This window comes from Castor canadensis, chromosome 12, assembly GCF_047511655.1.
Source record: "Castor canadensis chromosome 12, mCasCan1.hap1v2, whole genome shotgun sequence".
NCBI classification, from domain to species: Eukaryota; Metazoa; Chordata; class Mammalia; order Rodentia; family Castoridae; genus Castor; species Castor canadensis.
Genome location: NC_133397.1, coordinates 3,505,262 through 3,530,104, shown reverse-complemented (window position 1 = coordinate 3,530,104; position 24,843 = coordinate 3,505,262). Strand labels below are relative to the sequence as shown.

The following is a 24,843-nucleotide window of genomic DNA, read 5'->3' as shown; positions in this document are numbered from 1 at the left end:
ACCAAGGTTTCTTTCAGCTTTTTGTCTCAGGGAAAGTCATTCACAATTATTTATTTGGCTGTGCTCCCCAAATAAATAAATATTTTAGATGTGCTCATCTAAAATAGTAATAGTGTACATTTTTATTAGTGTACCTTAATTGTAAAAGGGGTTTCAGCATGGCATTTCACACATGCATATGGAGTGCTTTCATCAGATTTAACCCCTCTGTTGCTCTCTTTTCCCTGTTCCCCCTCCTTCCTAGTTTTCAGCAGCTTTCAATGGTTTCATGAAGCCATCTTGATAGTGTTTTTCAGTATTATTCACCCATCATTCTCTTTTCCTCTGCCCCCCAAAGCAGGCCCAAAACTGCACTCGTGATGTGTGTGTGCACATGTGTGGGTATATAGATGCATTTTAGGGCTAGATTCCACATATGAGAGAAAATGTGTGAACTTGTGTTTTGGAGTCAGGACTTATTTTGTTCATGTGATGATCTCCACTTCTATCTCTTTTCCTCTAAATGACATAATTTCAATATATACTCTAGGGTGGTGTGTCCAGGTCATACAGTGGTTCTAGTTTTAGTTTTTGAGGAACCTCCATACTGATTTTGTAGGGATGACTGACCCACTGGCCACATCCAGGAGCCAAGATCTTAAGATTATCTAGAAAGCTCTCTTGGAGGCCAGTTCACAAAATATTTAGGCAGATCACTTAACCCGAGTTCATCATGGTCAGAAGTGCCAACAGCATCCTGAAAATTGGGTGAGAAGAGCCTTAGAGGCATGGGAGAAGAATGGAGCCTTCTGGGGTACCCAGCTGACCACAAGGCATGTCCTCAGGCTGAGGTAAAAGCAAGAGACATAGAAGACAGGCAGTTTTCTTTAAAAAAAAAATGTTATTGCCGGATGTGAGGAAAATTTGAAAACAAATAGCCAGTTTGATCTTATCAAGGACTTTGATAGGCGTGGGTGTCGGTGACCTGCGTGCTCAGCTCAAGTCTGGAAGTTTCACAGAAATGCTTGCTCAGGGGTGCTACTGGGCTTTTGCTTCAGAGAGGTGAGAGAGGAAGGGCTGTACAGAGACCAGCTCACCAGAGGCTGGGCTTCCATACACTCCCTGATGTCCTGGCCAGAGTTGGAAGAAAGCCAGTTTCTCTGTCACTACCCCAGTGTACCTTTGTTATACACTGACCTCTCTTCCTTGGGCACAGGGTAAAGAGTTAAGCCAGGTGTGGCAATTCAAAGTCTTCATGACATTACTAACTTTTACATTTATTCAACAACAGTTGGTGCAGGGGATTGAATAGTAAACAAAATAGAAAGTAATCATGTCTGGCACCTGACCAGTGCCTACCGGCAAGGTGTACACCAAGATCACTGGATCCACGCTGCCTCGGTGAGCATGAGGTCTGGAGACTGAACTGCTCGTGTACCAGTTGGCGTGCTGCATAGCAGGGCGTGACAGGACAAATGTGAGTGTACCAGAAAGGAAGGCTGGAAAGCACAGGCAGAACAGATTTTTCTTTTGGATATTTCCTGCTGGGGAAATCATTGAAAGGACTAGGAAATGTGTAGGACATACAGGAACCATGTAGAGCCAGGACTTCTCATGCCAAGTCATTTGTCTGTGCCAAGTCACCAAGATAGAGAGGAAAGGGGACGTATCAAAGGCAGTCGTGTGCATGACCAGAGCCTGAGGTGTGGGACAGATGTTGGTGGGCATTGACACCAACCAGGTTTGGGGTCAGATGAGGCTCCACCATAGTCTCAACAGCAGAATCAGCAGTGGGAGATCTGGTCAGAGAAAAGAGACAGATTGTCAATATTGAGAACAGTATTAATTTTTACAAGTGAAGTGGGTAGAGTACAATAATTTAGAAGTAAGGGGGGGTGGGGGGAGGGGGGAGAAATGACCCAAACATTGTATGCACATATGAATAAAATAAAATAAAAATAATAAATAAATAAATTAAATTAATGAAAAAAAAATAGAAGTCAACAGGAGGCAAGGGAGTACTCATAAGGCAATCCTAATGTTTAAATCCACTGACATAGTCTTTGCTTCTGTAATTTTGACATTTTTAAGCAATCACCAACCAAATGACTCCTCCTTTATCCTTTGATGTAAAGATTATCAGCTCTTCAATCTGAATGATGCAGAATCTCAGGATTTTGATATTTTGATAAATATGGCAAGTGAAAGTACATGTTTATTTTATTTTGCAAATGTAAATGGATAAAGAAACAGAAGGTATTATGTCCCAAAGCAAAGAGCCTAATGTTTTCGTGCGTGACGTGTGGGCTGGAGTATTCACAGGTCATGTCAGCTTTTCATCCAACTGGACCATAATCTTTGGTATTTGTACAGCCAACCAGGAGTGATTTGACCTTCTAAGTTGTAAGAGCTCCACTGTATTAATTACACTAACTCGGTTAATCTTGCTAATTCAAAATTGTTATTGATTAATAAAGCTCTTAGTTGTACTTCTAATTTTCTAACCAATCTCTCCATACATTTAAAAATGAAATAAAATAAAACATCATTTTTTTTCTTCCAGGGCTTTGGAACCTGTGATTAGCACTGTGAAGATGTGCATAGAGAGCTACTTTAAATTTTTTAAACAGAACTTGAGGCAATGCTTACTTTAATACGCCCTGCAAGTTGTTTTAAACTGTGGAGACTTAAAGTCGTCAGTATCCTACTTAATCCGACCTCAGCTTTAGGAACACAGATGCATCCACAAAAAGCATTAGACTCATAAAACCATCCCATTGGAGTTTATGCCCCCAAAATAAATAGGGATCATGCCATGAGCTGATGAATGGAGGTTGCTTCCTGCTGTTGCTGGAGGAAGTGACTTAGCCCTGGGTCCTTTGACATTTGTCGTGATTATGACGGGACAGAATGCAAGAAGGGCCTGCTTGTTTCTGAAATTCCCTGGGCTGCTCATCCTGGCCCCCCGCAGATGGTTTTGGTGACAGCGGTCACTGGAAAGTGCTAAGGGGAGCTGGGCAGAGAGAGAGAAAATGTGTGCGATTATGCAGCGAGAAGGAAGGGAGGACGAGGGGTCAAGGAAGGCCATGGGGATGGTCCACAATCGGCCCACAGGAGTTTCTCTGAACTTAATTCAGCATCTGATGACAACACTGCAGTGTACTCTAGAACGAGACTCCTGTAACAACTGTGCTTATTCACACCCCAATCTAGTTACAAAGATATACTGTACATTATCTTAAAAACCAAGTGTGAAAAATAAGTCTCAAAAAATCCTGCCAAAATCAAACATTTGGTGTGGAAAATATTGACAAGGTGCAGCAGCAGATTTTGCTGTCCACGCGCCATGTCGCTCAATCTTTCAGGCGTTCCAAAACAGATCGCCAGGGCTTTGGTGAGATAATAAATGGATGGATAGTCCATAATTGTGTATCTGCTATGCCACTGTTATCTTCCATTGTATTGTTAAATTCTGGTGTTATTAAATTTGCATTTGTTGTTATTTGATCAGCAGACGCAGACATTCAAACCACCGTAATCTCTTGACAGCTGTCTTAGTTTGGGCTGTGTAACAGGCTACTGTAGACAGAGGGGCAAAGATACCATACACTTATTTCCCACAATTCTGGAGGCTGGGAAACCCAAGTTTGAGGTGTTAGCCGAGTTAGCATCTGGTTTGAGGTTGAATTCCTGCTTCACAGAAAGCCAACTTCTCCTTTATCCTCATGTGGCAAAAAAAAGAAGCAAGAAGGCTCTCTATGGTCCCTTTCAGATGAGCACCATCCCTGAAGTCTGAAGGCTCATGATTTCCACACTTCTGACAGACACGGCCCCCTGATATTATACAGGGGTGGACAGAAAATAAGGATTTCAACATCATAATTTGGGAAAAAACAGACATTCGGTCCATGTGGGCATCCTTAATATGTGAGCATATCACTATAGATACTACTTTACTCCACAAAACCTTGGAGCACCCCAATTAGGTAATGTGTTCTTTATTCTAAACTACTGTTTTTGAATAGTGTGAGAGGAACATATTTTTTAAACATGGTTTCCTTCAAAGGAAAAAACATAATTTTTCAGAAATGTGTTCTAAAAGATTAAGAGAACAAAGGAGCTAGTCTAAGTTGATATGGTTTTGAGTATAGCAGATTTTCTAGCCAGAGGATTATTTAAGGTGTTGAAAACTAGCAGAATGTTAAAAAATAATTTTATTTTCTACAGAGAGAGTATCTCTAGTGTCCTTAAGTCAGAATGACTTTTTGCTTTAAATCATAGGGTCTTCCTTGCTTCTGATCTGGGAAAGGATGCAGTGGCCAGTTTAAGGGATGAAGTTGGTGGAAGGAGAAGGACCAGGGAGAAAAGTGACAAGTCAGGGCATGGGGGAACACCATGACAAAGAGACCTGGTTCTAGGTGTGAAGCAGAGACTAAGCTTCAACCCAAGTTGTTTTGCTGAATGAATCATCTACAATCTCTGGGAGAAAAGGTATATAAGAAAGAAATTACAGACCCTAGAGAAGTCGAGGACACCACACAGAAAGCAGCTTGTACAGATGTGCAGCAAGAGAAGCAAGTCTCCCAACCTCAAGTCATGACAGTCTGGGAGTTCCCAGCAATAGACTTCTGTAAAATACCCAGGTTTTCTAATAAATCCAGATGTGTCACTGTCCTTGTTACTGTACATTTTCTTTGTGTAGTGACAGCATCCCTCTAGGCGGTGGCCCCAAAGCCCAGAGGTGCTCTTGGGTCTTTTCTACAAGCATCCTGACCCATGTTCTGCATCCAAATTTGAGAATGAAAATGTCAAATTGCGATTGGCACATGCTATATATACAGATTTTATCTCAACTAAACTGTTTTCTGTGTTCATGTAACTCTTCATTTCTGAAAGTGTCATTCATGTGTTGCTGTACTTTTTCTTAAGCTTGCTTAGCTAATTATCAATGACCAAGGAGAAATCAAACTACCACAACCAGTGTCAAGAACGAAATTATAAAATTTCCCTCAGTGCAAAGCAAAACAAATACTGTTTCCTGGGTGTGGATTCAGGAGTGTCTCCCAAATTGTGCTGGGTGTGGGGTGAAGTCCACACACTGACCCTGCAGGGGGGTAGACACTGCCTTGGGAACCTGGTTGACAACTCTCTTCACACTGCTCTTCTGAAAACCTTTCCCTAATCCCCTCAGACAACTCATCACTCATGCTCCCTTTTCTCCTCCCTGACACATTCTGCTATAATTATTATTTAAAGTATGCTCCCCTTCCAAACTCGGGACTTCTCTGCATTAATAGCCACACTTTGCTCTTTTTTTTCCCACAACCTACCAAGGTTTTTAACAAGTTACAGGAACTTAGCAAATATGCATTAAATCAATTAAATATGAAGACAACACTATCAATACAAAATCAAGAGCAAAACCAAAACTGATATAGAAAAAGGAGACAGAGTTTCAGACCTAAAAAATGCAGCAATGAGACCCAAGTGCAGATCTAATGTTTGGTTTCTTGGACAGAGATTTTTTTGTTATCACCAGTGATGTCACCCTTCCTAAGAAAGGATCAAGGATCAATCAACAAACCCTTGATTTGTGTTGAGCCCTTCTGCTGTATGATGTCCTATGCCATCTGATAAAGTAGAGAAATAAGATATGCTCAGAAAGTTTACAGCCAGTGATGAAATCAGAAGGAAAACATGTTTGTCCTATGTGACAAATAGGACAGTAATGAAATATAGCCACTATTTGGGAGAACAAAGTCATTCATTATTTTTCTTGGAGAATGCTCAGGGTGACTTCACAGAGCAAAGATGATTCAGGCTATGTTTGGAAAATGCCACTGGCTCAGAGGAGAGGGCTGATCTCTGGTGGGTGAGGCAGGGGAGAAATTGATGCAACGAGGCAAGGGTAGGGCAGAGTGAGAGATCCCAGACAGTCCTGCATGACTGGCACTGAGAAAGGATATGTCATGGTCACTCTGGACGCACCTTGCTCCTTACTCCTCCAGGGATGACCAGTGTACCTATGTTCACAGCGCCTGGTCTTAGTGGCCACCTGTGAGCTGCCCTGCCCTCTGCTCTCCAGTGCTCCCAGTCTCAGAACACTTGCTCCACTCCAGCTCTCCCACACTTTTCCCCAAGACAGGAGAATCCAATGCCTTTTTCATGACAGCCTGCATGCAGACATTCAGGGAACACCCTAGAAGGAAATGTGGTGAACACAGGCACAGACGCTTTGTTACTGAGAATGACGCTGAGTCAGACCAGCTCTGGTGGGTGCTCTGCTCTGGGGCATGGGGAGGCAGGTCAGGGAGCGCTCCTGAGTTTGAGGTTTCAGGCCAAGTTACTCCAAAGAGAGATGGCGGTGAGTGACAGATGCAAGAGAACTAGAACTCCATCCACAGCTCTGGGAAACATTTTGGTAACAAGCATTTCCAAAACCAACTGTCCAAATTATTTTAAGAGTGAAGTTACCTTAAAGAACAAGTCTGAGGAGTTTAAATATTTTATAGGAAATGTCCTCGTTTGTTTTAAAAGTCTCTTGCTGCTTTTATCGGATTGCCTTGTTCTGGTCTCTTTACAGAGATTTGGGGTTTTTAGACACAAATCTTCCCAAATTCAACTATGGAACTGATGACCAGAGTGAATTTTATTCAATGATACTATATTTTCCTCTTGATTTTTTGAAGGGTAAATGTTATGAAATAATGTCTAAGTAAACAACAAAGTAATTTCGGGAAATTAAATTAGCAGTTTCAGGGGATGGATTAATTTTAGCTACCTTTCTTTTCATTCTGTTACTTGAAATTGAGGGAATTGGAAAGAAACAGCATTCAGAAATGAACAGCCGATATGCAGCACCGTCTGAAATACCTGTGTGAAGGTGAGAGTTACATGGGAGACACTGGAGATATTTGTGCTAAACATTTTCTTAGCCATGCAGTAAAACAAATATTAGACAAATGCTGACTGAGAGGTTTTTTAAAATGTAGGAAACACACTATTTCTGAGAGATTTATCTGTGACCACACGTTAGACCAAGACAGTTCTGAGAACAGAGCATCTGGAAAACCTACACTTAAGAACTGGCCAGTCCCAAGCAACTTCTGCAGAGTGAACTCTGGGTGTAGCAGTTTGTGGTTTTTGTGTTTTCTGTCCTGGAGACCAAACCTAGGGATGCCCTAGGCCACACGCACGTTGGGAAAATGCACTTCTCCTGAGGTATACCCAGCCCTTGGCTCTAGGAATCAAGAAAAACGGAGTCCTGGATGACCTCACTGCTGGACACGCTGCTCCCATGGAGGACTGACTGCAAGAACACAACATGGATGTGGGTTCAGACTACTTGTTTATAACCTTGGTGTTACCACCTGCTGAGGTGCTTTACTGAGTCACTCTGTCACTGAGATAAACTTGTTTTCTTTTCTCTCTGTTTCTTTCTCCAATAAGAGGACCAGTGCTTGGCCTGAGTGCCTTCCTTTGCATTCTGCACAGTGCAGAGTGGAGTTGATGCACACGAAGGAGGTGGAGCTCTTTCACCATCTCAAGTGCTATATAAGGACCCCCAAAACTCTCGAACACAATTTGGCTCAGATTCTGAACTGCCTCCTGTGGAGTTCATCTGGACCTCACCTTGCAGAGTCCAGTGTGTCTCCAGTGGCCTTCCATTCCCACTGAGGGCTGCTGACTGGGCATTGGGCCATTGGTGCCTCTTCAGAGAACCTTTACTTCTGTTAACCATAACTCCTTAGGTCTACACCCCGCTCTTCTTCTTCCATGAACCTCAGCTTGACTCAGAGTTTACTTTGCTGAAGAGTTCATTTGTCTTCAGACCCACAGGCACCCAGGGACCAAAAGTGGTAGGTCCTTGCTGCCGTGTTCCTGTCTTTGGTCCCTTGTCTCTGTGAGTTCCTGGTCATTACACCAGTGAGGCACTTATTTTTAGAAACATAAGTGAAATTGACACACAGAGGAATCAGAGATTTTTGGCCCTTTCTCCAGATTTGCGTCAATGTAATACTTGATGTTTACATCTCAAATACTGTAAAATAATTTAAATACTTCTGCAAGTCTAGAATCAGTATTGTTTTCCTGGAAAGTTGAACTCCTGTATTTGGCAATAACCCCACGGGGAACATTGGCTCCAGCTGAATGGACAATGAGCAATATCCTCCCCTGGGTCTTGTCATAGTTCCATGCAAGAAATTCTTGGAATAACCCCACCCCCTCAGGATCATCAACGACCAGGACCTAAAGTTCTATCAACCCCATATTCATGGGATCTCACACTGTTCTGAAATCCTCCAAAGAAAGGGAAGCAGTCGTGAATGTCAACCATGACAAGTCTGTGTCGGCAGAGTATGAAGAACCAGTCCAGAGTCTGGACTTGAAACTTGAACCCTGGCACCACACTGATTGGCTGGGAATACCAGCCAAATGTTGAGAATCTCCAAGATTTTACCTTCAGGTTTGAGCATTGAATTATGTTTTTCACTTTTTTTAAGTAATAGAACAGCAAGACAAACAAAAAAAGTCCAGTACATCGCCTTGCACAGAGTAATTACTAAACAATTTTTCTTCTTTTGTTAACAGAAGACTTAGCATCTTCTTTCTGTCTCTGGTGAATTTAAATTTTCAGATGGTTACATTTTACACTGACATTCCGTCAGTTGGTCTTGATTTAATTCCTTCAAGCCAAGGAATATACATATAATTCCATTCCTTTTGCCACTTGATTCTTATTGACATAAAAGGCAGTTTACATGTTCTCTTCAGCCTGTTTTTCTTCAGTCTAAGGCATTGGGATTTCTTCAATTGGTTCTTCAAATACATGGGCTAAACTCTCTCTCCTGTAGTTGCCTCTGTCCGCACCGTGTCCGTGGGATTGAGGTCGTCTTATGAGTGTGGACCTGGGCTAGTAGGGGTCATGAGGTTTCAGGGAAGTAATTTATGAACCACAGCACCAAAGCCTCCTCTACCCAGGTGCCTGGTACTTTGTGGGCTGGTGAATGATAGGGGTACAGCCAGAAAGAAGAAGCCATTTGCTGACATACTGAAAAACCATCACCAGTATAATCACATGAAAGAGGAAGACAAGTTCAAATTATCAGGAAGTGACTTTGAGGGTCTCTGTGTCTTCAGAACAGGGCTCTTCAGAGAGGAAGAAAAAGTTTGGAAGAAACTCTGCACCTGGTGTCAATGACTTGTCAATTACAAGTTCCAGTCCATTTTGAGCAAAATTAAAAAACCTATTGAACACTGCATCTATTTAAGGTTCTGAAAGAGCATGTAGGCACGTGTGCATAGATGTGAACACCACAGACACCAAACACGTGTGCTATTTCTGTTGCTCAGAAATGTTGCATTTGTACATTCCTTAAAAATAACTCAAAATTTATTCTGATTTTCTCTTAATCCTTTAAAACACTTCTACGTATAGGTTCTTTCTGTTGAGAAGCCTGGAAGAGAATAAATGGGAAGTGTGCATTCCTCTGAGCAGAGGCTTGTAAGTACAACACAGAGGGGTGACCTTGCACTGATGAAGTCAATGAAGACAGGCAGCCTGGTTATGCTTTGGAAGTAAGAAGATGGAGGTGACACTGTCCGTAGCAGTCATGGTAAACACTGGAGAAGGAGCTGTGGTGATGACACTTACTGCTTGGGACTCACAGGTGAATGGAGGGAGGAGTCACTAAACAGGACAATGACCTCCATGTGTCATAAATGTGAATGAACTTGACTCTTCACTCACCACAGGCCCTCTTGGACCAGTCACCACAATGGGCTTCCATTTTCATGGCTAACGAAGAGCTGTGAGTGAAAGGAGAAGGGTAGCTAAGGGCAGCTGGGGCAGAGGATGCATGAGGCAGGGAAAGTTCATTTGTCCACTCCAGCCCATGTTTTCTCATCTGTACAATGGGAAACACACAACTCACACTGCACTTTGCAGTGCAATGACCAGATGACTTTCGGAAAGCAGCATGCAATCTGAAGTTAGATCATCAAGATGTTTATACACATGTGTGTATGCATCTCTACATATATGTGCTCACTGATGTGCCATCTGAAGCAATCATGCCACAGTAGGTTCCAGGATGGAGTAGAAGTTTCCCATTAGAGCAGGAAGCTTGGCTTCCTAATTCCGGGTTGGGGAAACTTTGCAGCTCAGGCCTTTTTCTGGGTTTCCCATTATGGCAAAGATAATCTTTGCTATCTCAGGACATGGGATGGTAAAGCTCTGTTCTTTTATGACATAACTAAAAAGCATAGATTCTTTTTGCTGGACATGGTTTTTATATTATGATCAAGATCACTGTGCTTGTGGTTATTCCTTTCAAAAACAAGCAAACATCTCTGAAGCTAGTAGAAAAGAATTAATTTGCTTAATAAAATGATCACACCTTCTTATCAGATGAGGATATTGCCAGCCTTCTGCATTTCCCAGGTGGGCTCAGCATGGGCAAATTCAACATGAAACCCACAGTGAGATAAAATGGCCAGAATCAGTTTTCATGACCCATTACTATAATCATATGTGTGTTAATGGTAATTGGATTTGTGGGAAGAATTTTAGAAAGGGGGAAATAAGAGTGACTGAGCAAGCCCTCGCAACACTTAGAAGACAGCCACTTCTGCGGGACAAAGTGCATTTCCTGTGCCCCTGAAGCTGCTCCCTGGTAAAGGACGGGAGAAGATTTAGAATGGATATCCCGGCCTCTGAAGAACATGGCCGAATATATGAGGTTGTCTTAGACCTCAATCTCGAAGCCCTCAGATCATTCCAACCTGAAAATAAGCCCCGTTCAACTGCAAGGATCCACAACAGGATTTCAGAGTGAAATCATTGATCTGGCTAAATGACTAAGGCCATTCGGAGAGAAACCTAGTAATTGGTGGGATTCTCCCATGGATCTATTTGCTAAATGGCTTCTTAGTTAAATAAATGGAGACCCTCAATTTTATGATCCCAAGCTGTATATAGAGAACACACAGATTCAATTTTACAGATTATATATATGTATAGATGCAATACTGGATGTGTGTGTACACACATACAAAGCCAAAAGAGGTTTAAATGGAACATAATAAAATGGAAACAGCAGTTTCCTTTGGAAAGTGAGATTATAAGTGATCTTTGTGTTCTTTCCATACAGTTCTGTGCTTTTCTTCCATAATGAAGATATATTATTTTTATTACCTGAAAATAAGTAAATCTTGTTATGTATTTTGCTGCTGGCTTCTTCAGGTTTTCCGTATGTACTGGGGCTGTTCTGAGGTGACTACTTTTAAAACAGCATAAATGAACAAATCTGTCCTTGCTGTTGACAAGTGTCACACCATATTGGGAGTAAAAGTGCATTATTCTGTGTAACTCGGCCCCAAGGCATACGGCATTTCAGAGGAGTCATCACTCTGTCTTGTCTGAATTTGCAGTAAGGGTCTCTTTCCCCGCCACATCAGGGTTTATAAACTTAGATCAAGCATTCGGAACCGTGATTGCTGCCTGGGTGGGACTGAGGTGTAGAAACGCTTTTTGTTCGAGGTGATTTACTGTTGGGGCTGTGTAAGTAAGTTCAATAGGAGTCCCCTCTCTCTTAACATAAAGAGGCACCTGATGGAGGTGACTTGTCAAGAGGCAGAGACAAGAGACAGGTGACATTGCATTTGTCTTCCAGGCTGACAGGACTGCTTCTCCCAGGCTGCTGCGTGATCTGTGTCACTGAGTCTACTGTGAGCTCTTCAGGAGAAAAGACCATCTTCCCTGCTCTCGGGACTTTGGTCCTGGCACAGAGACGCGTCTTTCTCTGTTTCTAGGAAGAGGCTCAGAGACACCCATGCTTGTCATTCAGTCAAAAGTAGGCTACTCTAGAACCCAAAGCTGTAGGTGATCCCCTCATTTTGTCCTTGGATCCTGGGGTTGCCAGGCAGCAGGCCTGCTTAGAAAGAAGGTTGACTGTTCTTTGGTATCTGAGAACTTGGCTGGCAACCAGATAACTTACACAGAAAGAAACTCCCTGAATGACAAGAGCGGTCACTGTGCCGAAACTGCACCGTCAGCAGTTGTGTATGGAGCACTTACCTTCCTTCTGGGCATCACGAAGGTGGGTGTGCGCTAGCAGGGAACATGGTGCTGAGGGACCTCATTGGCACCTTGATGAAGAGTCTCTAGGGAGTGTCTTTGGTACACAGTCCTCCTCGCATGCTGCCAGGACGTCCAGGCCATCCTGCAGGACTCCACTGAGAGAACTTGGAGTTGACCAGCTCCCCTGACATTGCTCTTCCCTCTTTGCTGGTGTTGTGTTCATCCTTTAGCTGCAATGAGCCTGGCACTTCAGTTTGTTACTACCCAAAGTTTCTCTGTTGTCTTTGTTTGATGGCTATGAGGAAAACATGTAGGAGATGCAGGTTACAGAGCACAATAATAACACTAATAAAATAAGCACCCAAGCCCTCCTCCGACACAGGCTGTCTCATGGCACATTCCCCACCCTTTTGGTTCTCCAGCTTCCCGACAATTTTCCTAAAGTTTGAGTCTATATTCATATTTTATAAAATAATAATATATCATTATGGCTTCACTTTAACTCCTTTTTAATAAAAATAGAATCGTATCTTAATATATGTAGGCACATAGGACTTGGTGTTTCAGTAATTACTTTTTGGATCACCACGACTGCCACTCATTATCGTTAATCTTTTACTCTGCAAAGCACACTCTGTTGTGTTTGTACCACAGTTTATATTTTCATTATTCTGATAGCAGGTTTCTTGGATCCAGTGTTGACTGTTGAGAAAAAAGTCTGGTAAATGACCTTGGGAATGTGTCTCAAAGGACACTTGTGGGTCATTTCACCTGGGTACTTTACTGGGAAACAGTTGTTGAGTCAGATTTCAGGCACATCCATGAGTCACGCTGTGTAATATCAAACGCTTTCTCCAAATTTCTTGCAGCAACAGAGCAAATAGCTTTGTTAAAGAACACTATCCTCCCCACACGTGAAATTTTCAGACTTCTGAATTTCTTTTCACCCGAGTGTCTCTAGAGTGGCAAAATACTGTGTTTGAAATTTACGTTTTTCTGACTGAGAGTGACGTGTTCCCTCTTCTGTGAAATGACTTACCTCATCTGCCAGTTGCCCGTGCGTGGGTTTTTTCCTGTTAGAGCTCTGTGACTGTGAACTGTGTCTCTACCAACGTGACTATTTGGTTGGCATTTTTTAGTATCGTGGTTAATATTTTTTCTAATGGATCCTTGACTTCTGTCTTTTAAGGTTGCGCTTTCTGCAATATACTGATGAAATTCTTCCTTGTTTGATAGTAACTGCTAACATTCCTCAATATGTGTTTCCTTACACTTTTTTTCACAGCTTTATTGAGGCGTGATTGCTATACAATATACCAAACATATTTAAACTGTACAATCTGACAAGTTTTGACTCATATATGCAAACATGAAACCATTATCAGGATCAAGATCGCAAACAATTCATTACCGCCCAGTGCTGGTGCTCTTCTGTACTTTCAACCTCGTGCCCTCCTCAGCTGGGTTGCCAGCAATACCTGAGCTGCATTCTGATCCTATAAATTAGCTCGTATTGTGTAGAACTTGAGATTAACGTAATAAAAAATCTCATGGTTTTTTCTTGGCTTCTTTCATTCTGCCTATTATTTTCTCTCATATACCTCTTGGTTCATTTTTATTGCTGAGTATTATTCCATTGGATTGATCTGCACAAACAAGCTCACTAACTCACTTTTTGATGGCCCCATATGTTATTTTAAGACTTTAGTCATTACAAACAAAGCTTACTTGCACATTCACGCATTGTACAGATACGGTCACACATTTAACTTCTTGTGGATAATTGTTAAGGAGTATAATGATTGTTTAAAATTTTTTAAAACTCCAAAATACTTTTCCAAATTTAGTGGACTCTTACAATTTGACCAGCAAGTGTTGAGTGTTCTACTGTGCTCATATCCTTGCCAACACATGTCACAGTTAGTCTTAATTATGTCTTTTCTAATCAGCTAATTATTATGTTTTAATGAATTATTCCTCTAATTTTAATTTTCTCAAAGATCAGTGATACCGAGTAGCTTTTCACGTGCTTATGTGACGTTCCTATATTTTCTTTGATTAAGGCTCAGGCCTGTAATCCTAACTACTTGGGAAGCTGAGATTAGGAGGACTTTGGTTTGAGGCCAGCCGTGCGTAAAGGTAGCAGGACCTCATCTCAACTAGTTTCTGGGTGTGGTGGTACGTGCCTGTCATCACAAGCTAATCTGAGATCAGGAAGATTGTGGGTCCAAGCACCCTCTCTCAATGGGAAAAGCTGGGCATGCTGGTGAGCACCTGTTATCCCAATCACCTGGGAAAGCACAAAATAGGCTGAGGATGGCCCTGCTAAAAAATGAGAACCTATCTCCAAAATCACCAAAGTAGAAAAGACAAGAGGGGTGGCTCAAGTAGTAGAGACCTGCCTAGCAAGCATGAGCCCTGAGTTCAAACTCCAGCATAATCAAAACACACACACACGTGTGTGTGTGTGTGTGTGTGTGTGTGTGTGTGTGTGTGTGCTTAAATAATATTTTAAGAATTTTTTTTAAAGTGGGAGGGCTTCTGGAGGCATGGCTCAAGTGGAAAATCTCTTACCTAGCAAATAAAAAGGTCTGAGTTCAAACCCCAGCACCACCAAATAGATGGATTTGTCTTCTTATAATTGAATTTTGAGAGTCCTTAATATACTATAGATAGAATTCCTGTATTTGGTATATGAGTTGCAATTATTTTTCCAGTCTGTTTCTTGTTCTTTTACTCTGTTAAGAGTGTATTTCAAAAAGAAGAATTTGTTGCACTTTTAAAGTTTTTGACAAAGTGGTATAATTCATTTATTTGGTGTCATGAATTTCCATCTGGTATCATTTTCTCTCTTCATTTTTTTCTTCTTCTTATCATGGAGTTTTTCTTTTGCATGTGCAAAAAAGGTCCATATTTTGCCTCCACTTTTGAAAGATGTTTCTGCTGAATACAGATTTTGGATTGACAATTCTATGGATAGTTCAGTACCTTAACAATGTGTGTCCATTGTGTTGTGGCTTGAGTCATCTCAAATGAAAAATTTTTCCTCATCTTTAACTTTTTCCTTACACATAATTAACCATACTTGTTTGTCTTCTTTCAAGATTTTTGTTTATCACTTGATCTAAGAATCTTTTATATGCTTGATTCATTTTCCTTTTTCTGTGTTTGAAGCTTCTCAAGATGCTTGGATAAATGAGTTTATAATTATCATCAAATTTGAATTTGAGGGATAATTTTGCCCATCCTTTCTCTCTCTTCTTTAAGAAATCTAATGATAGCCACCATACCCAGAAAATTCCCTTTCAAGTGGGCTGACTCATCAAGGAAGCTACTGCTCTTTGCCCCCTGTCTTGCCCCTTCTTCCTGCCAGAAAGGAAGATCAATGGCCAGGCCTCCACTAGCCACCTCAGAACCTCAAAGACGGAAACATGACGTCGGCAGAGCACGAAGACTTCTGGATCTCTGGTAACTTCCTGGAGCCGCCACACAGGCCTCTCTGCCTGACCCCAGGATCAGCATGGAATGCAGCCCTAAGCTTGATCCAGAGTTGAGACCAACTTAAAGGGAATAGCATCCACCCACTCAGGAGGGTGGGGCAAGATATAACACATATGAAAAGTTTTTACCCTCCACAATGCTAGAAGATAAATGGCTGCTTATAACCTTCCATAAGCCAGGAAGCATTTGCATATGGCTTACTTTCCAAATGCACAATTAATAAGTTTTATAAGTCAACACTGTTCAAATTTTTGCTTATTAAATTCTAATCATTACCTGTATTACAGATGGCAAACTTTCATTTTACATTTTAGTGCCAAATATCCAATTCTATAGCGTACTAGGAGAAAAAAAAAAAGAAGAGAAATGAGCTCAAAGGCAACCACTTCACAAGAGCGAGCACGTTTTCTCTTGGTCTGCGTGTTCTCTTCTCTCCATCACTTTATTGTGAGAGTTAGATTTGGTAAGACATGGACCCTCATACTTTCTACCCATCTCCTCCATGACAACTGAATTTGCCCCCAAGATTGACCCCCGTACCATACCTTCTTCTTCCATATCACAGAGAAAGCCTTGGAGGTAAAAACACTATCCCAAATTGTTCAGTAGGAAGCTGAGTTTTGACATAAATGAGTAGCTTCTGAATCTTCAGAAATGGAACAAGTTAATCAATGTTGAACTGGCTTTCCAGCCCTCATTTCCACACCAGCATAAATTTGAGGATTAAGCCACAGCAAATGTACCTAAAATTTTAAAGTCAGTGCCAGTCACAGTGACTACACTAGGGCGTCATATGAAGATATTGAAGGGACCACACTGGACATACTCAGGAAGCAGCAGGACCTCTCTGTGGGGATACCCTAAAGAAGTCTGTTAATCACTGTCACTGAGTTTTTAATTAATTAATCACTGTCACTGTCACTGACTGTTTCAGTCTTGGTGAAGTATGTGAGTACTTTCTCCCATTGTAACCTTTAATGCAGAGATAATCCTGGTTTGAAATTCTTTATAACAACCAGCCTCTAACAAACCTTCTTTAGCCCTAAATGAGGGGAAATCTCTTGAGCTAGAAACAAGATATTCAGCAATTGCACTGACTATTACAGTGACTTGAGAATAAATAACCACAGGAAAAGGATTTTGATCTTGGGAAAATTTTAAATTACATTCAGCGAATATTTATTAATGCTTTGTGTTTTCTGGAGAACAAATTTAGTTTTCTTCTAGGGAATTTCATAGAAGTACAGGCAAAGGCCCTGTGTTTAAAAGATTATAGCTAAAATCAGAGTGACAGTGAGAAGAAATTGGATGGGGACGTGGGCCATGTTCAAGGGTGAGGAAAGTTTGAGCAAACAAACAATTTCACAATGGCAAGGAGGCAGGGAATGAAACAGCACATGAATGAGTACTTTGGTTTACCAAGACTGTGACCCTGGCGATCTTGGGAACAGGAGAAGGGGAGCAGGCAAATTTCCATATCACCCGCTTCCATTGGAATAAAGTAGTTATTTGTCTTCATAAATCTGTAGATAAAATTACTGAAGTGATTTGAAAGGCACTAAATTAGACATAGACCCCAAGTCATGAAGTGTGGTCTATGAACCTCCCAAGGTTTCCTGGGTGCTTTCAGAGAGACTGGAGTTTAAAAGTCGACAACAGCACTCAGATGTTAACCACCTTTCTGAATCTTGTTGGCATTTGCACTGTTCGTGCAAAAGTAATGGTATGTACAGTTGCTGGCATCTGTACTGTGACCCAAGGCAGTCACCCTCAAAGAGGGGAGCATCACAGAGCTCCTCACCAGCTCCCATTCAGAACAGGTGTCTTGACTCTAAGGAAAGTCCTTGAAAAGCATACAGTATTTTAGTTGTGTTAAGTGTCAATCCTGGAGTGCAAGACTGTGAGACAAAATGAGAAACAATGTGCTTCTGCCTCCTTCTGAAGCATGAAGAATGCTTCTGTGATCATGGCAGCTGAAAGTGGAGCCCCACACATTGGGCATGGAACACCAAGCTCTTCTTCTGTTTAGAAGAGCTGCTGAACTCTTTTATTCACACTGAGTCATTTTCTCCCTGATGCTTCAGGGGCTCAAGTGACAATACTGGTTGCCTTTGGTAAAATTCAAACCTTCAAGCGGAATTTAGTATTTGGCAAATTTATGTTGACCACCACAACTGTAACAGTTTCCCAGTATTTGGTTTTCAGTGGTGAAATACTAAGCATGGTTTCAGGATGTCACCTAAGGAAACATGGCAACATTTGGAAGAACTGTATAATTCAGCCAACCAATAGAAGAAGTAAGATGTTACAAATCACGGCAGTAACAGTCTTGGAGAAGTGGAAAGCAGACCAAGATGGTAGAAAGAAATTAGGTGTGTTTCCCTTATGTGCTTCAAATATCACATAGCAACTAAACTTAAAGAAACTTCTGTGTGTTGCATTTCAGTTTGTATTTAAATGAAATATTCACAAACATCTGAAAGAATATTAGAAATCTCTTCTTTTTCCAAGTATGTGTGTGTGAAACCAAATTTTCTTCATGGGTTTTAAATTAATCAACTTGTGACAATAGATTGACTCACAAGTTTATATGACAAAGCAGCTGTCATCTATGAAGCCAGATGTTAAGGAGTTTTGCCAAGATGGAAAAAAATGTCAATTTTCTCAATATTTCTTTTTTGGTTTTGCTTTTGGTTTTGGAAATACATGGGGTTTTAAATATATGGGGATTTTGTTGTTTTTTACAAAAAATGTTATGTTCATATGTGATGGACATAAAATCGTAACTCTTAGGTTAATTAATGAGTAGAGAATTTAAGATTCTTAGTTTTATTTCTAGTTATCGATAGCTATAGCACACATACATAAAATATTTTTAGCATGCTCAATAGTTTAGAAAAGTATAACTTTTCCCTGAGGAAAAGTATTTGGGGATAAGTAGCACTAACTCGTGGAAGCATATAAATGTCACTATGAGAGGACACATTTTATGTGGCGGACAAAGGGTACTCTCTGAAGATTCTGGGCCCAGAGAAGTGCTTTCCTAATTATACCAGACATAGACTACAGCGCTGATTAGGATAAGAAGTGACAGAAGGCAGGAAGACAAATTAAACGACCAACGAACAGAAGGCTCTGCCAGTGGATTCCTAGAATAGAAAATAAATGAGAGTCATCTGAGAATCTGCACGGGACTTAGTGCAGGATTAGATGTGGAAGGCAAGATTGGGATGATAGGGTTCTTGGTGCACAGATTTGGAGGAAAGAGGTGTGGGTTCTGGCATTCTGGAGTAGACAGATGAAGGTGGAGGTAAGGTCTTGGTTTTAATTCAAGGGATGTTAAATTTTTATTTCCAGATACTCACAAGGTGGGTTGGGATTGGTGAGGAAGAGTTAGCTCCACTAGCTGTTGAACTCAACCTGGGAATGACACGTGGGCTGGAGGTCTATGGTGGATCTCACCAAGACAAAAAGTTTTAAAAAGTCTTAAAGAAGGAAGAACAAGTCATTGAAAAGAGTGGACACAGAGACGAGTACTAGCTGTCTGATATTTCTGCTTGAGAGAAACAAGAAGAATGGAAGGAAGAGCCATCAGAGGCAGGTGACTACAGAAGGTGCCAAGTTAAGGACATCAAGATGGATAGAGGTTGCAAGGGCAGACTTTGCGGGACTTCTGAGTGCCCTTTCCACAACTGCTAATTACATTGCAAAATGTTTCTCTGTCCTCTTCTTGTGGTGTGCTCAAGCACAAAACTTTCTCACTGACAGCCTAACTCAACCATTTGCACTCATGTATAGCTGATTCCCAGTGTATTAGGATTCGGATATGCTGGAGATTGAACCCAGGTCCTTGTGCATGCTAGGCAAGTGCTCCACTACTTGTAACGGAGCTACAAACACCTTTTTTTTTAACTGAAAAAAATGTTTATAACCTTTCTTTAGGGAAGAATTTTATGAAGCATAAATTCATTGTATAAGAGGCAAAATAATTTCCTACTTACATTAATCAAAGAATGCCAAATCATTTCACTTAGAGCAGATTAGCCCTGGAAGAGAAAATTTCTGAAATGCTATTGGTGGAGGTGTTCCCCAGTTTAGGAAAAAGGTGCAGGTTTTGCGTTGCACCGTCTATTGTACCTCGCTTGGAGTATTATGCTCTAAAGCTTAAACATAAGCAATTTTCATAATAAAATTGATTTACAGCTTGCTTTATTTAATGATATATGGCTTTATATTTTACAAAGTATTTTTGATATACATATCATTGCTTCCCATACCAGTTTTTATGGGTTAGTAGCATTTTATTGGTGAAAAAAATTTCAGTAGATTGCAGAGATATGATGTAATTTGCCCAGTGCAGCACATCTACTAAAATAGGAAAAATGAAATTTAAACTCTTATCTTTCCACTGGAGAGCCTCCTCATTACATTACATCATTAAAATAAATAATATGAAATTAACAGATGAGGGATAATGTCTGGTCTGTGGATGACATGTATTGTATCACATAAGAGGCTACACAGTTGTGAAAATTGACTGAATTCACTAGAGGCTGACAAAGCTGATTTCCAAGGACTATGTGTTCCAAGGAGACAGAGCTGCATCTGCCTGCCTGGGTGGCGGGCAGACAGCTACCATGAAAGGCAGCAGGTGGACTCTAGGGCAGCAGTGGGGAGCCTGAACCCCCCACCTCCTCTCCTGATAGTCCTTCCAGAAGAAGCATTGGTTCTACAGAAGACTGAGGCAGAGGTTTGCAATGCGGAGCAATGACCTGGCAGTGGAGCTATCACACCAGCTGCCTCCTTTGCAGGAGCCTCACTGTGCGGGATTGGGTAAGGGATGGGCTCTCTTGTCCCTGGGGTGCCGGAAGTTCTGGGGAGCATTTCTGGTCTTTTTACCGTGGGTGTTTAGCGAAAGGCTGCCAATATGTCTAAAACTTCAAGACACACATTATTTATTTTAACTGTAAAAGGTTTGAAGGACATGGGTGAGTGAGACTAACATACAGGGTGCCAAGGATGCAATCACTGAATGAAGTCACAATAAATAATACATGGGAAATACGTCACTGTACACTCTTTATCGTCAATTATTAACCTAATCTCATGGCCAGGTTTATTCCCCCTTGACCATCAGGGCTGCTTGCACCTGAAGTCCAGCCTCTGGCCATGTTGTAGTCACATTCACAGTAGAAACCTGGAGAAAGATACAGGAAGTATCCAGGTTTAAAATTTTTAAATAAAATGAAAGGAACTCCTTGAAAATTTCTTTCAAGAATAAAATTATGGTAGGCGGGCCTTGGGGCTCATGCTTTGTAATCCCAGAGGATCAAGGTTCAGGAGTAGCTCAGGCAAAAAGTCAGTGAGACTTCATCTCAAACACCATTGCAAGTAAGTTTATCTGCAATAAAATTCAAAGTATGCCAGGTGTGGTAGAACATGCCTGCAGTTACAGCTACTTGGGAGGTGGAGGTAGGAGGATCGCTGTTTGAGGCACAAGATCCTAACTGGAAAACAAACAAAAGCAAAGGGGTTTGGGGTGTTGCTCAAGTGGTAGAGGGCTGGGCCTTGTGTTTAATCTCCAGCAATGCAAAAAACAAACAAAAATAAAAATAACGTATGAGGAAAGTGCCAGATAAGGAAGTAACTAGAAGTCAGGAGGCTGGAGAGCACTGTGACTCTGGGAGGGAGAACTGTACAACTAGTTCTCAATAAGAAATCTAGTATGACATTATGAGCTTGGTTCCCCAAGTCATCAGCATCAAACATCACACCCTGGCTAAATATCCATGCTCGCTCTCATTGGTCTCCCTCTAAGACATCATGACGTTTTACTGCTTCCCTCTTAAAATGCACCCCACAAGCTATCTTCTTCCAGATCCAAGGCCACACACTATATCAGGCAGCCATGGTTTTTCCTGTGGACAAGGAGTTACTTCCTAAGTGACCTTCCTGATTGTTGTTGTTTTAGGATAAAGTCTAATAGCCCAAGCTGGCTTGGAACTCATGATCCTTCTGCTTCTTCTTCCTAAGTGCTGGAATTATAGGTAGGAAGCACCACACTCAGCTTATTTTCCTAATTTTCCTTCAAAGTCATTATCCAATGGCCACAGGCATTTTTTTTCAGAATGACCATTAGATGACGTTATACCCCTGCCTAAAACCCTACAATGGTTCCTTGCTGCACTCTTTAAAAACACACAAGCAGGAAAAAGAGACTTTTCCCCCTAACAAATAGATTTAAGGAAGTGATAAATTCTTAAATAAAATCAAATGAGAGTGAGTAAAACTATATGAGGGCTGAGAAATTTCCTTCTGAGATGTTTAAGTTGAAAATTAAGTATAAGAAGCTACATATAAAATTAAGTATAAGAAGTATAAGAAGCTACACAGCACTATCAAACAACGGGGAGCACAAGTGTATTAATCCCTAAGATGACGGCCATTTCTCCACTCCTGTACACATGTATGCATGTGACACATCCCCTTCCTATCATAAAGGGGAACCTATTTTCACTCCCTTATATTCATTCCCTTGAGTGACTTGTCTTTGATCTGTTTAGGGTGTTGGTTGTGATGGTCTACTCAGCTCTGATGTAGCTTTCCAGAAGCTTGATTCTTTGCAGGTTCATTCCTGGAGGCCCGCTGGTGTGGAAGGAATCTACCTTGAGACCATCACCTTGTGAGGAAGACCAAGATGTCCACATGGTCAATGTGGAAGGACGCTGAGTAACAGATAACGTGAGTGAAGATCACTTCGCCTTCCAGCCCAGCTCAGCCACTAACTGTATAAGCACAGCAAATAATTGTGCCATAAGCCACTAAGATTCTGGGTGACTATGAAAAACAAGAAAAGGTGATTGATATAGTTATTTTACTAACCTACAATGAAAACAGCAATCATGTCCTCCAGAAAAGTTAAAGCAACCCATTGTCTAATGGAAGTGACCAATGCAGAACAGGGGAAATGTACAAAGGAGTACCCGGGATTCAGATGCACAGACATTGTGCATCTTCAAGATTATAAGAAATAGAAGCTGCCTCTGGGCAGCCTATCAGAAAACGAGTTCATCGGGAGTTGGATGGTTCATAGGATCACAGAGAGAGCTGGGTGGCCAAGTAACAATGGACAGGTACAAAGGAACACTAGATATCAGCATCACTTTTGCCTCATGATAGGAAAAATGTGTCCTGGAGAAGCTGTGAGGTTTGCCTAGGGTCTTCCAAAAGCAAGGGACTGAGGGAGAGCCTCAGACCATGAATTGCCTCAACACATCTTTGCCACAGAAGACAGGACACCAAATTCCCTTCACCTTTACCAGCCCAACAACAATGACCAGAAAGTGGTTGTCATTGCTGTGAGGACTTCTAGAATCACTGGAAATAGTCTGAGTAGGGACATGGTGGTCTTATTTGTAGCAAGAACATCACTGACAAAGTCGTTCTGGGTTTACGAGTGATAATACACACTCTAACTCTGCCTCACTCCCAGCATGACTTTACAAATAAACACTAGCTGTTTTTCCCCAAAAAATAGCTTTTCCAGAAATCCAAGTCCCCTGTTGTGTAACTGAACATCCTCTGCAAGCCTCCGCCAAAGGGTCTCTAAAATGGTGTTATATATTTCCTGTTTTGAAAAAAGTCAATAAACTTTGGCTATATCAATAAATTTCGATCTATTAAGATGTGTTAGATGGGAATTTTTCTGGCACTGAAAATCTGAAATGTCACTTGATCTTACAGAGCAGCATGTGACTGCCAAAATCCATGCTTCAACACCCCAAGAATTTAACCCTACACCTGGCATAAACTTGAACTACAGACAGCCTCTGGCTTGTTGAGAAGCACAGATTGTGAAAGAAAGAGTGTTGAGTTGAGACTGTGTAATTATGAGGTCAAAGGTTTCCATGTGAGACTCTGGTGAAATATTTCCAATTTCATAAGCATACTTAATACTTATATTGTGGATGAAATGAGCAATTTAACTCCACGTGTGTGCTTTAAATTCTATGCACACAGTACGCCTCATCCATGCTGGTGTCGTGAGCCAGGAGCGAGTTAAAACTAAAAGTTGTGGAACCCTTACCACAGGTGCTCGGTAAAGCAGACTGTCTGCCCCATATGTCAATGCAACATTTAGTCAGCAAATATTCGGGTTCTCCCTCAAAATGGATTCAGTCCTTGAAATGGTTGAAGAGATTTTCTTTCTTTCTCTCACTTCTTTGCTCTTCCTTGTGCAGTTGCAGCAAGAAGCAGATTGCAAGACGGCAGTGCCTTTAACCTCCTAGCCTACAGAACTGTAAAAAGTGAATTTCTGTCCTTCAAAAATTATCCAATCTCCAGTATTCTGTTATAGTAATGCAAAATATACTCATACAGGTATGTAAATGATACTTCCTTGTACAAGTTTTCTTCTTAATATAAACACAGATGTCAAAAATAGCCAATGTCAATAACTAAGCAGGAAAGATCTAGAAATATATATATACAGGCATATTTAAATTCTGACAAGAAAAACACTTTCCTCAGAACAAGGATACAGACATTTCCTGGAGAGCTTTCAGATACCTGGGAGGCAGTGTACATATTTCCTTTCCTTTCATAAAACTACTTGTTTTTCTCTCTACAGACTGTGTAATTAGAGATCTGAGTTTTATTTGAAAGGGAGAGCCTTGTTCTGGAAGGTGAAGGCTGAGGAGACAGGATTGAAGAGAATCTATAAGACCTTAGGATAGCTTAGAAAATGAAAAAAGAGAAAAGAAAGTAAAAGGTAAATGAATAAAGCCAGGGATGTGTTTGTATGCTGAGCCTTAATCAGAGAACTACCTCGTTTCATTTGGAAACTGGCCTGTGAGGACTCCATGACACCACTGTGATGACCATCAGTGTTGAAGGTCCAGGGTAATATTTGCTGACCTCATACCTTCAGGAGCAGAGTTCAGCTCACTTCCTCCTACGGAGCGCACTCCAGCCAGTGCCTTTGGAGGCAGTGCACCCGTGCTCCCAGGGTCCACCGTGTGTTTCTGCTTCCATGAATCCTCAATGGAAGTCATATTCTCCCAGTGTCTTTATCAAAAGTGTGATAGTTTCTCAGTAAAAGTCAATGGCCAGAATACCATTCTACATTAACATGCACTGAAGTGAGTATAAGCAAGCTTACTCACTCACAAGCCCAGGAGAAGGATAAAACCCACCCCATCTTGTCCCATCTCCCCTTCTCCCTCCCCAGACACAAACAAGACAGGAATGGGAGTCACTGAAAAGTAGCAGCAACACCACCC

General features: G+C 41.3%; 1 long non-coding RNA gene across 2 annotated transcripts; it reads right to left on the bottom strand.

The window, feature by feature from the left end:
• Window positions 1-891: 891 nt before the first annotated feature.
• On the bottom strand, window positions 892-24,483 carry LOC141414992 (uncharacterized). 2 transcript variants are annotated; one of them, XR_012440011.1, is made up of 4 exons: window positions 24,389-24,483; window positions 15,839-15,902; window positions 12,059-12,356; window positions 892-1,778 (listed from the first exon to the last, which is right to left on the bottom strand). It is a non-coding gene; the product is annotated as an uncharacterized lncRNA (long non-coding RNA). The 2 variants fall into 2 exon arrangements; XR_012440012.1 differs by lacking the exon at window positions 15,839-15,902 and having other exon boundaries at window positions 24,389-24,468.
• Window positions 24,484-24,843: the final 360 nt, after the last annotated feature.